This window comes from Sinohyriopsis cumingii, chromosome 6, assembly GCF_028554795.1.
Source record: "Sinohyriopsis cumingii isolate HCF-2022 chromosome 6, ASM2855479v2, whole genome shotgun sequence".
Taxonomy (NCBI): Eukaryota; Metazoa; Mollusca; class Bivalvia; order Unionida; family Unionidae; genus Sinohyriopsis; species Sinohyriopsis cumingii.
The window spans coordinates 158,201,201-158,213,866 of record NC_142966.1 but is presented as its reverse complement, the minus strand read 5'-3'; positions in this window follow the sequence as shown (position 1 = coordinate 158,213,866).

The following is a 12,666-nucleotide window of genomic DNA, read 5'->3' as shown; positions in this document are numbered from 1 at the left end:
AAAAAGAAACAGAGAAAAAGTCCCCAGAAAAAGAAAAGTCCACAGAAGAAAACTAGTCGCAAGAGAGGCACTTCGGCCAGGACGCAACCTTACACTCGCAAACCACGACCTGCCACGGCAGTGACTGCGTCTCCGGCATCCTCACGTTCATCCACTTCTCCGTTGATGACACCCAGAACTGAAGAGTACTTGGAGACGTTGATCACACCAAGAACATCTCCGTTGATGACCCCCAAAAGAACTTCCCCAGTGGCAGGACCCTCCAATTTAGTGGCAGTGGCTGCTGCTCACAAAGTACCTTCTCCCAAAATCAAAGTCCAAGAAAGATCGGGCATGTTACAAAGTTTACTGGATTTGTCCAAGCAAGAACTGGCTCGATTTAGTCCGTTGCGTACCCCTGCACGACGTGTCATGCCTGTCCTCAAACTGATAAAACGTAAAGACAATCAGTGGCGACGCGTTCCAGTATAAAAAGAGCCTGTGACCAAGTCGGGGTATCAGTGAACTTGTAAAAAAGATGTCACCTCCAAGAAGCCACAAAAGAAAGAGACAAAGGCAGACGCGTCATCCGACAAAGCGCTTAGCCAAGCATCGACATTACCCTAAGAAAAGACACAGTCGTTCCAAGAAAAAGAGGCGTCAACAAAGGGGAGGATTCCTTGGCGATTTTGGGAAAAACATTGTCACCTTTATGACAAAGCGATAGTCCCAAAAAAAAAGATAAAAGGGTGTGCGTTAAGTCATCGACGTTAGTGTCTGTTCGGTGAATGTCCCGGAACCCACAAGCAAAAATGTCACCCTCCAGAAAACCCCAAGGAAAGAAAAGGAAAGGACTGCCACCACGTTTAGCTAAACATGGGGACATGTTATCTGTCCTGTCCAAAGCTTCTTCACCCCTACGAAAAAAACTCATTCAAACGGCCTCCAAAGAGGTCATCGATACCGTGTGCGAATGTTGTTTGAACGTTTTGAAAGGCACGATCCCTTTGTCCAAACACCAGAAACAATGCTTAGGAAAACATCGTCACGTTCTTCGCCAAATGGTTCGAAAGAAAATTCCCATTCGTCAAAAAAAGAAGATGTTGGTCCAACGTGGAGGCATTTTACCTCTCTTGTTAGGCCCCATACTGAAAGGAGTCTTGGGAACCATGTTGGGAGGACTGGTGGGAGCAAGATAAAAAGGCCCTCGGAAGTCCCAAGATCTCAGAATCGACCCCTGACAACCCATTGAAGGATGAAAACTAGCTTTAGTGCCTTACAAACGATGGATGGAATACCATCGGTGGCAAGAACAACGCACCCCGCATTTACCTCCCAATCCCAATTTGAGCGAGATGTCCCAGTTACAGCACGAATTGCAATCCTTGATGGATCGCCAAGATTTGTCCGAAACAGAAAAATCGCAAAAGTACGGTCAACTCTTGCAAAGACTGCAACTCTTTCACCAGAAAGCTTTAGACGAAACAGCTTTACCCACTCTGAAAGATTTTAAGACCTTGATGAAAAGTCCAGCACCATCACCAGTACCAGTACCAGTACCAGTTCCACCACTACCCGTGACCAAGACAGAAAAAGGAAAAGAAGAAGAAGAAGGGTTTCAAACTCCACCAGAAAAAGTACGCAAGTTAACAACACCACCTACCTCCAGAATTGGATGGATTAAAAAGATGATGGCCACCCCTTCTTCATCACAAGAGAAAAAGAAAGTGAAGACAGAAGTGAAACAAGAACCGATATCCCCTGCTCAGACATCCTCCTCCTCTTCAACACCTATTGCCGGTCGCACACGCAAAGCCTTGCAATCCAAGAAAATACCCCAAGAGAAAAAGAGTAGCCTCTTCCAAGAGTGGGTGCCTTATTAAGACACCAATCAACACAAAAAAATGGAAAAAGTCTTAGCCAGCATTTACTACGATCCCTCGCATCCTGCAGGTTACGCAGGAGTTCAAAAATTGTATCGTGCTGCCAAAACGCGACTGAAAAGTCTCCGTTTACCTCAAGTGCAACGATGGTTACAAGAACAAGCTACCTACACTTTACACAAACCCATTCGACGCAAGTTTGCCAGAAGTCGCACCCGAGTGGAAGGCATCGATCATCAATGGCAAGCCGATTTAGCCGATGTCTCTCATTTGGCCAGCTACAATCGTGGTTACAAATATTTGTTTTGTGTCATCGACGTCTTTTCCAAATTTGCCTGGGTCGTGCCTTTGACTTCCAAATCGAGCAGCGAGTTAGTGCGAGCCCTGCAACGGGTGTTGAAACAAAGCGGTCGTCACCCTCTTCGATGGCAAACGGACAAAGGCACCGAATTTCTGAACCAAGCTTTCCAAAAAGAATTAAAGAAACGTGACATTCATTTTTTTACCACCGAGAATCCCGAAACCAAAGCCAGCATCGTGGAACGTTTTCAACGCACTTTGAAAGAACGCATGTGGAAATATTTTACGCATCACCACACTCTGAAGTACATCGACATCTTACCGCATCTGGTGCAAGCGTACAACCAATCTTACCATCGAAGCATCGGACGTGCCCCGCAAGACGTGACTCCCGACAACGAAGTGCTGGTGTTTGAGCGTCTGTTCGGTACGTCCCCGACGAGGGCTGTCCCCAAGAAAAGTGGAGAGTTGACCGTAGGAGATTGGGTGCGCATTGGCAAAACCAAACGCACTTTCGACAAAGGTTACTTACCTAACTGGACGACCGAACTGTTTCGCGTCACTGGACGAGTACATGGCCGTCATCCTGCCGTCTATAAATTGGAAGACATGAACGGAGAAGTACTCAAAGGAACGTTTTATTTGCCCGAGTTACAACGTGTCACCAAAAAAGAAGACGACGTGTACGACATCGAAAGCATTCTCGAACGCAGAACCCGTAAAGTGGGCAAACGACGTGTCAAAGAAGTCAAAGTACGTTGGAAAGGATATCCACCCAGTTTCGATTCTTGGATCGACGCTTCGCAAGTCATCGACTATAAAAAGAAGTGACCATCATGCCCTTTCACACATCAGACGCAGCTACGTCGACCAATCCTCCTTCACCTAGTTCTTCTGTGCAAGATTTACAAAAACAACCCTTGTGGGTGTGGTGTGGAGAACGTGTGCCTAAAACGCAAATCGTCTTTTTCTGCCAAATCTTCGTGGTGTATTGTGTCATCGGGGCAGCCATCGCCAATTTGAGTTTGCAACAAGGAGACAAACAATTGTGGACCATTTTATTGAGCAGTTGCATCGGTTACCTGCTTCCCAATCCCTCCCTGAAATTCTCCTCGAACGGGAACGTTGTGTCCAGTGCCAGTGCCAGTCACCACTCCAACAACAACCACAACCAGAACCCCATTTTGGGCGGAGACACACCTCTGACGTCCAGTAATATCCCCTCGGACAGCCACAGAACTCTGGAATTATGAGTCACCAAAACCAATTTTACTTGACCTTACCCAGTGACAGTTCCATGGAGGTGTTTCCCAATAACACATTGTGCTGTTACACGGCCAAATTACCTCAAGCCATCCCCTTAGATCACGAAGCCCATTGGGAAGTGGCTTTAGTAGAAATGATTCACCCTACACAAATCCAAAACATCACCGAAAAACAAAACTTTTTTGAGGTCGAAATCCTGAACCAACAATTACAAGAAGCCATGACTGACATCGGGTTTTTAGGGATCACAAGACCAGCCAGCAAACCAGCCTTCAGTATCTACACCGTGAAAATTCCAGCAGGGTTTTATTTTAGTGGTCAACATTTGGTGGACACTATTGCGGACAGGTTCGAGTTCGCCTTTGGCAAAGCCCTGAACAGAGCCAAAAAAAGTGTCACCCTGGAGTACCATAAAGTGGCTCGTCGCTTACTGATGAAATTTCCAGATACGGACACATTGTCCTTCAGGTTCAATGGTAGTTTGTTTGAAATTTTGGGTGGACATTTAACAATGGTCACAAACAATTGGAGCCCCAAGATCAACAGTAATATGGATTTTTACAGAGCTTTTGGAAAACCGGTAGAACTGAACCAAGGACTGAATTTAATGTTCGTGTACTCCGATGTGGTGGAGTACAACGTGGTGGGACACACCTCTGTGCCATTACTGCGTGTCATTCCTTTCAAAGTGGATTCTACCACGAACACTGACGAGGAAGGTGGAAACACTTACCACGTCCACCGCGAATTTGTACATCCTCATTATTTACCCGTCAGCAAGTCGTATTTGGACACGGTCAACATTACTATAAAAGGAGATTTGGGACAAAATATTCCATTCACCAAAGGAAAAGTCACGGTGAAACTCCATTTTCGAAAACGGTTCTCTCACGACTCGTAAGTAAGTCATGTATCCAGTGTACCGAGGGGTTGCACGACAGCGAGGACACGGTTTAGGAGATATGTTAAAATCGGCCTTTCGTTCGGTGGTCCCGGTGTTGAAACCGATGGTGACACGCGGATTGCACGCCTTGAAAGATGCGGCACTGACGCAAGGCAAAGAATTTCTCCAAAATGTCATCATCGACAAACAAAACCCTAAAGAAGCCTTCATGAGGGCAGGCAAAAATGTCTTGCTGCAAACGGGCAAAGACATTTTAGGCCGACGAGACACACCTATAAATGCCCTGCACGCTACCGAGTCAGGCATTCAGCAAGGACAAGGCAGAAAGAGACGACGAAGAAAACACCCTTTCACCAGACTTCAAGCGAGAAAGGCCAAGAAAAGAAGAACCGTTCGAGACTTAGACGTTTTCGATTATTGAAACACAGAAAAAATGATGCACCGAGAGTCTTGCGCCTGTTCCAAGACGGAACTGGATCTGTTTGCCATGCCCCCCACCATGATGACGATGCAAGAATCCCAGTGGGTGGAATTTCATCCCGTCTCCTCATTGGCCGATTCCGCTCCCATCGAGTTTGAAATCAAAGGACAACCCGAAGATTACATCGATCTGAATAGCAGTTACTTGTACTTGAAAGTCAAAGTTCTAGATAAGGATGGAAATGCTATAGACACTGAGCCAGTAGCTCCCGTCAACAATTTCATGCATTCCTTGTTCAGCTCAGTGGACTTGTACTTGAATAACAAACTAGTCAGTAGCAGCATGGATACTTACCCTTACCGTGCCTACCTGGAAAATCTCTTGACGTACGGAATAGATGCCAAGGATAGTCATCTCAATGCTTGCGTGCTATGGGAACCTGACGAAGCGGGCGAATTTGATAAAACAGGTCTTGAAGCTGACCCCAAATCAAAAACAACCACCAATGAGGGATTTGTAGAACGAAGAAAGAGAATCATGGGAGTCAACCAAAGTTTAGAACTGATGGATCGTTTGCATTTGGACATGTGGTTGCAAGAAAAATATTTGCTGAACGGGGTGGATGTTCGCCTGAGACTGAATCGTAGCAGTACCGCTTTCCATTTAATAGCTGACAGTGCCGATTACAAAACCAAAATCGAAGAAGCCAGACTCTACGTACGCCGTGTGGAAGTGTTACCTAAAGTAGGTAACGACATCAGTCAGACGTTGAGCAGAACGACCGCCAAGTATCCCATACGACGCGTGGAAGTGAAAACTTTCACTATTCCTAGGGGACAGAAATCCATGATCGAAGATCATCTGTTCCAAGGACAGCTACCCAAACGTTTGATCGTTGGCATGGTCTCGAATGAAGCCTTCAACGGAGCCTTCACTAAAAATCCTTTCAACTTTCATCACTTCAACGTGAAGAAAATCGAAGTCAGTCGTGATGGCAAGTCCTTGTGTACCCGACCTTTCGAACCCGACTTTGAGAAGAAGAATTACTTGAGATCGTACTTGTCCCTGTACGAAGCCACGGGTCAGTTAGGAACCAACACCAGTCACGGTATTACGTACGACGATTATGACGGAGGCTATGCTTTGTGGGCTTTCGATTTCACTCCAGACCAAGGCAGCGACGAGGGACATTTCCACCCTATAAAATCCGGCCAGATTCGTGTGGAAATTCAGTTTGGAAACCGAACTCCTGAAGATGATGTAACGTTGAACGTCATCCTGTATGCAGAATTTGATAATACCATAGAAATCAACAGTTTGAGAGAAGTCATTCTAGATTATTAGAAACCATGGAAGACTGTTATCCCTCTTTACAAAGTGGAGAAACTTTGGAGACGGAATGTGAGGAGACCGTGGAAGAAGGATCCCAAGACAAAGACGAAGAAGTTGTCATGATGAAGTCAAGATGGCCAGAACAAGAAGCCCATTTAGTCTCCTGTTTTGCCAAACACTTGGTCGACAAAATGACGGAATTGATCAAGAAAAATTGCTATGGATGTCAAAACGATCATCCCAGTCAAATTCAACACGATAAATGCCTGATGTTAAGTCAAGAAGAAAAATTGGACGAGTATCTGGACGAAGCTTGGAGTCTCATCTCAAACAAGGACGTGTTGCACCAGTAGTATAAAGACTTGCGTGAGCATTCTTGTCCACCATTAACCACTCAAGAGATCCATCGTATCGAAGCTCTCCTGAATCAGAGTGAGGAAACAGAACGAATAACCGTTTATTCGTCAGACATTTTCAAGCAAAAAGTCAGGATCGAATTGACGACTTATTATTACCTGTGAAGAAGAAAAAACACAAATCAATGGATACCTGGGAACTTTATTACCTTTTGAACCACAGTTCGTATACGGCTTCTTGGAATCCTGTCGTCTGTGCTAAAGATGAACTCCCTCATCGCAAACCTAAAGACCATCAAGCTTACGTAATCAACACGGACGACAGTCATCTCCCAGGAACCCACTGGGTAGCCGTCTACTTTCCTCAAGAAGGCTGTGTGGAATATTTTGATTCGTACGGATTGCCCCCTTTGGAAGACGATATCATCGACTTTATGAGAAGAAATGCTCAAACCACCCGATTCAATAATGTGAAATTACAAGGCACAGATTCCTTGGTGTGTGGACAGTACTGTGTGTATTTTCTGCATCATCGCAGCCTGGGCTATTCCTTAGAACATTTAGTGACTCATTTCGATCCTCGTTCTTCTGCTAGAAACGATGTGAAAGTAGATCGATGGTTTTGTGACCATTATGCTTATCTTTTGTCTCAAGCTAGGAAACGTAGTGTCCATCAATGGCCTAATGATTTCCAACAGTGGAAATCACAATTTCATTCACAACGTTGTCAGCCCTGTTTAAAGTAGATTGAGAAAAAAATGTTAGTGATTTGAAAAAATATGGTTTGATGTTATAGTGTTGGATTATTGTTAAAAATGTTAGAGTTGTTGTTTAGTGTTAAGTGATTTTTGAATAAAAAATGTTGTGTTTTGAAAAAATGCTTTTGTCTTTTGTTTAGCTATAAGAATGTTGAATTGATGCTCTTTCATTTCTTACTATCCCTCTCATGACAATCACTGAACGTTGCGAATCGAAAATCGTGTGGGGGATGTTTTCCTTCACGTCCGCGCTTTCACTATAAGAACCGGGGTTGTTTCCAGTCTAGCCATCCATTGTCGACTCATCCTCCTAAGAAGATGTGCTCCAAACTAGCTAAGCTCAACGAAGCCTACGTGAATTTGCATAGGGTCAGACACAGTCTGATACCGAAGCCAGAAGAAATAGAGAATGTGAGAATGTTAAAAATCACTGAAGACCTGATAGAAGAGCTCTTCAGAGAAGAAGTGAACAGGGAAAAAGAAGAATGGACGGAGAAGTACAGACTTCAGAGACAGCAGCAACAGCAGCAACAACAGCAACAGCAGCAACAACCTGAAGCTGACAGAGGCTTTGTCGATTGTCGTATCGACACCAAAGAGTTCTTCTTCTCTTTCCGAAGAAGCAGACCTATCGCCAGAAAGTCTATCCTCAGAGGACATCGCATTCTTAGAAACTAAAAAAGAATGCCATAGCAAACAAAAAAAACAGCCCTTTTCAGGGCTACCCCAATACTCTAGAAAAGAAGTAACGATCGATTTGCCAATGTGTGTGTGTAGGTAGAGTAGTGTGAAAATAAACACTAACTCTTTATTGATAGTGAAAGTGTATGTGTTTGTGTTTGTAAGAGCTCAAGTAAGTTGGTGTGGATAGTAGATTAAAATGATATCTTTTCTTAGTGTTTGAGGTGTATATTTGGAGTTAGATTGAATTGCTTTGCGTATGTGGATAGTCTATTAAAGTGATTTATAAAAAAATTTAAAATAGTGATGGGTAGCATAAAAAGTGAGTGAGTGTTTCTTTTAGGTCCGCGCGTTGTTGTTTTTTTCGGTCATGATCTAGGTAAGATGAATTTTATGTTATTAGGGGGATGTTTTCCTTCACGTCCGCGCTTTCAGTATAAATTGAAACTCGTTCGGCAGTCCAGCTACCCTTGTTGATTGATCAACACCAAAAAATGAACACGAGACTTGAGAAACTGTTGGAGCTTCATGTGCATCTGGAATATGCCAGGCGCATATTAAATGAACTGGCCGCGGAAGCCATTGTCGAGGAGGGAAGGATAAGAGAGGAGGAAAGAAGAAACAAAGAAGAGGAGGAGAGAAGATATAAAGAAGAAGAAGAAAGAAGATATAAAGAGGAAAGAAGAAACAAAGAAGAGGAGGAGGAAAAGGAGAGAAGAAATTTCAAAATCCCAGAGAGCGAAAATTGGGATTCTGAAGCGACATATCCTGCCTCTGCTCTCTCCCCCCAAAAGGTAAAAAGTAACTGGGGGATAAGATGTGTATGTGGCGCCAGGCCTGGAAGGTGCCACCATTAACCAAGTGTCCATGAAGTTCCAAACAAAACAGCCCTTTTCAGGGCTACCCAATACTCTAGAAAAGAAATAACGATCGATTTGCCAATGTGTGTAGGTAGAGTAGTGTGAAAATAAACACTAACTCTTTATTGATAGTGGGAGTGTATGTGATTGTGTGTTTGTGTTAGTAACTAATAAAGTAAGTTTGTGTGAATAGTAGATTATGGGTTTCTTTATTGTTTCTTAGCGTATGTGGAGAGTATAGTTTGGGTTATATTATATGAAATGAGAAAAGTGGGGATGTTTTCCTTCACGTTCGCGCGTTGTTGGGTCATGATCTAGGTAAGATCGATTTTATGTTTTTTAGGGGGATGTTTTCCATCACGTCCGCGCTTTCACTATAATAACCCACAGTGTTCGTTGTTCAAACCATTCTGCAAAGAATAAAAAGAAGATGGCGTCAAACCAAATCGACAAAATTCAAACCTTGCAAGACGTTTTAGACAACTTAGGAATAATGGAACAGATGCTATTAAGACTGGTTGAAGACCATTATTCCTATAGTCCCCATCGTGTGAAGATGGAAATTAATAACTTAAGGAAAGCAAAGGACAAGATTAGTGGTGTCATGAAAGAGATCAAGGAGGAGAAGGAGGATGAAGAGGAAAGAATAAGAATACGCAAATGGAACGAAAAGATTGAAAAAGAAGAAGAAAATGAAAAGAGGAAGAAAGAAGAGGAGGAAGAGAAGAAGAAAGAAGAGGAGGAGAAGAAAAAAAAGAAAGAGAAGAAGAGTGTAGGAGATAAAATAAGAACTTGGTGGAGGAAAAGAAGAAATTAGAAGAAGAAGAAGAAGAAGAAGAAGAAAACCCAAAGGCCCTTTTCAGGGCCAGCCATATTTCTCGAAAAGAGATAGTCTTTGAATTGCCTACCCCTTTTTTTATTTTATTTTTTTAAAAAAAAATAGAGACCCTCCCTGTTTCAATTTTACATAGACCCTATACAGTCCCAAGGGTTTATGTCCATGTTAAATTTACATAGACCCTATATTGTCCCAGGGTTTTTGGCCATGTTAATTCCCATAGACCCTATATGTTCCCACGATTTTTCTCCATGTTAAATTTACATAGACCCTATATTGTCCCAGGGTTTTTGGCCATGTTAATTCCCATAGACCCTATATGTTCCCACGATTTTTCTCCATGTTAAATTTACATAGACCCTATATGTTCCCAAGGGGGTCTGTAATGATAAATCCCATAGACCCTATAAGATCCCCATATACTACTGCTGAATCCTAGACTCGAACCCACGCAGACAGAGGTGAGATGGCAGTGATCCGTAACGGAGAGCGCGTTAGACCACTGGGCCAATTGGGGCCCCTTATAACTCTATGAAATCCTACACATATGAAAACTTGATAGCATTCAATAGTCAGTACTAGCAATGAACTAGTAACTGTAAAACTAAAGAGATAAATTGCATAACAACTCTAGCATCAACATATTTTCATGAAATTAAATAAACGATACATAATATGGATCCTAGTCATTCAAACAAATTTAAATAAAACAAACAATCAAAAATAGAAAATTACCCGGACAATTAAAATTGCTTACCTTAATGTTGACCTCTTTCAGAAATTGTGCGTCCTAGCACTAAACCAAGTCTTTTCTTAAAAGATGGCCACCTGGTCCCCTTTTCATGTTTAATGAGAAAAGCTTCCTCGGACTAAAACTACTCTCTCTCTCTCTCTCTCTCTCTCAGGAATTTTAAGACTAAAGAATTTTGACCAAGGTCGTCATTTTAAATTCACACTAATTTCAAGGTGTGCGCCTTAGTTTACTCTCACCAATCGTAAGCAGCGGTTCCTAAATCATCCCAAGATAATCATTTCTTCTGTCAGATTCTAGACAGACTAGAATCTGTGAACTAAGGTGGATATCAATTTCACTTTGAAAATGACAATTTGACATGGGTTTCTATCAAGCAGTTATGGTTGGTAGCTCAAATGTTTACTTTCTTAGGACAGTGTTGCAATTCCCTGGTCAAATCTCACTGGGTCATAAATGCTAGCCTTTCAAGTTTTAACACTGACACGGGGGGGGGGGATAAAGAAGAAAGGTCAAAGTGACCCTTCAAAAAGACTTTTCTGGCTTAAATGTGATAAAATTTTAATGCTCAATGCATTCAACTTTATGGTTCAATACAATTCAAAATTCGACACTTCACAAAAGGGTTAGGATGCTCTCTACAGTTTTGTACTTTGCATAGGGTTTAATTTTTAAATAAAACAAATTTCCTGGGTTTTCCTTACTGGTTATCCTGAATGTTTGGCGGGGTGTGTGTGTTTTAAAATTAAAGACCTTGCATATCTTAGCTATTGCTAACATTTTAATTCTCTTTGTTTGGCGATGGTTGAGGGGCATAATTTGATTTATAAAGAACACATATCGACTTTACTTGGTATACCTATCAAAGCACCGTTAGCCCCACTTGGTCATCTTTTTCACTTCCTGGACTTTAAGGTAAATTATAAGAAAGAATGAGCCGGTACTGTAATTGCACTATATTTGTTATTGTTCACGATACTTTGATTGAATTAGCACAAGGGTTGTGAGAGCAATATATAAAGGTGGTTATGCATTCTTCTAAGATTGAAGAGAGGAGACAACCCAATAATAACAAGACAAACGTTATTTGTCATTTTTAGAAGCATCTTTCTTTCTTCCTTTCCAAGGTCGGTGTTAAAACTGATGGTTTCTAATTTTGACCAGAACAGATCTAGGGCTGCTGTTTCCGTATCAGGAGGCGCTTCTTCACGTATATTTTAATAGCTGTGATTGACGTGAAAAGCGCTTAAATGCTGTTTTAAGATGTGGCCGACGACAAATGAGTTCCTCAAACAATGTGACTACAAGTGTTTGTTTTTTTATAAATAATTTTTATTTTTTTATTTTTTTTTATTTATTACTAACCCTGTAACAGGTTGACCACTGGGTCCGTGAACCATCCCAAGGTCACCTTACAATCAAACATTTCTGGTTATCAGATAATCTAGGGATAATAAATATAATCTACAGAAAAAGAAAACACACACATACACACATGCATATGGCACACAATCTAGGTGACATGGACTTTGTGATATTACAGTATTTTGTTCCTGTTTACCATCAAGTCAGAGACAAGTTACATGTTCATTATTAAGGTCCATTTTTGAAGAAATTTTTTTTTTTTTTTTATATCTACCTTGGCAGTGTTTTTATCAGTGTTCTTATGCATTGCAACTATTTGCTTAAATGCAAAAATAGAAGGATTTTTCATATCGAATCTGCAAGTATAAATATAATATTTTGCCAAAATAAGCAGGAAATTACACAAACTGTCCAGTTGTTCACTTCCTAAGAAAGTTTCTTTTTTGGACAAATGTACAATATTTGGGCAAAAAGGTGCAAAAACTTCAATAAAACGGTACCAAAAATGTGAAGTAATACTGCAGGCATGAAAGAGATGCTCAATACTTTCATTTTCAATCTTACAGAAAGTACATTTGTTGTCATCTGATATGTTAATTCTTTTCAGACAATCATTATTAGCGATTATTCTATGGATTAATTTAAAGTCAAAAGAGATCAACTTGGTATCCTTGGTACAGCATTTCGCCCAGCTATAAATCTCAGACCACTCCTCACTACTTATATTTTTATTAAATACTTGCATCCAAGTTTCTTGCTTCGTAGTGTGTTGCCTTTTAGCTTTTTTTAAAAAGATCTTTGTAAACAAACTTGAGTGAATTTTGTTTTTGCAAGTTCATTATTTGATCCTCCTGCTTATCAAAATTATTATGTACTAAGTGTTTTTTTGTTATGGCGTCTTTCATTGCTTTTGGAATTTTAGATATTAAGAAGAAGTATTTCAACAAATCATTGCTTTTATTTTTTTTTTTA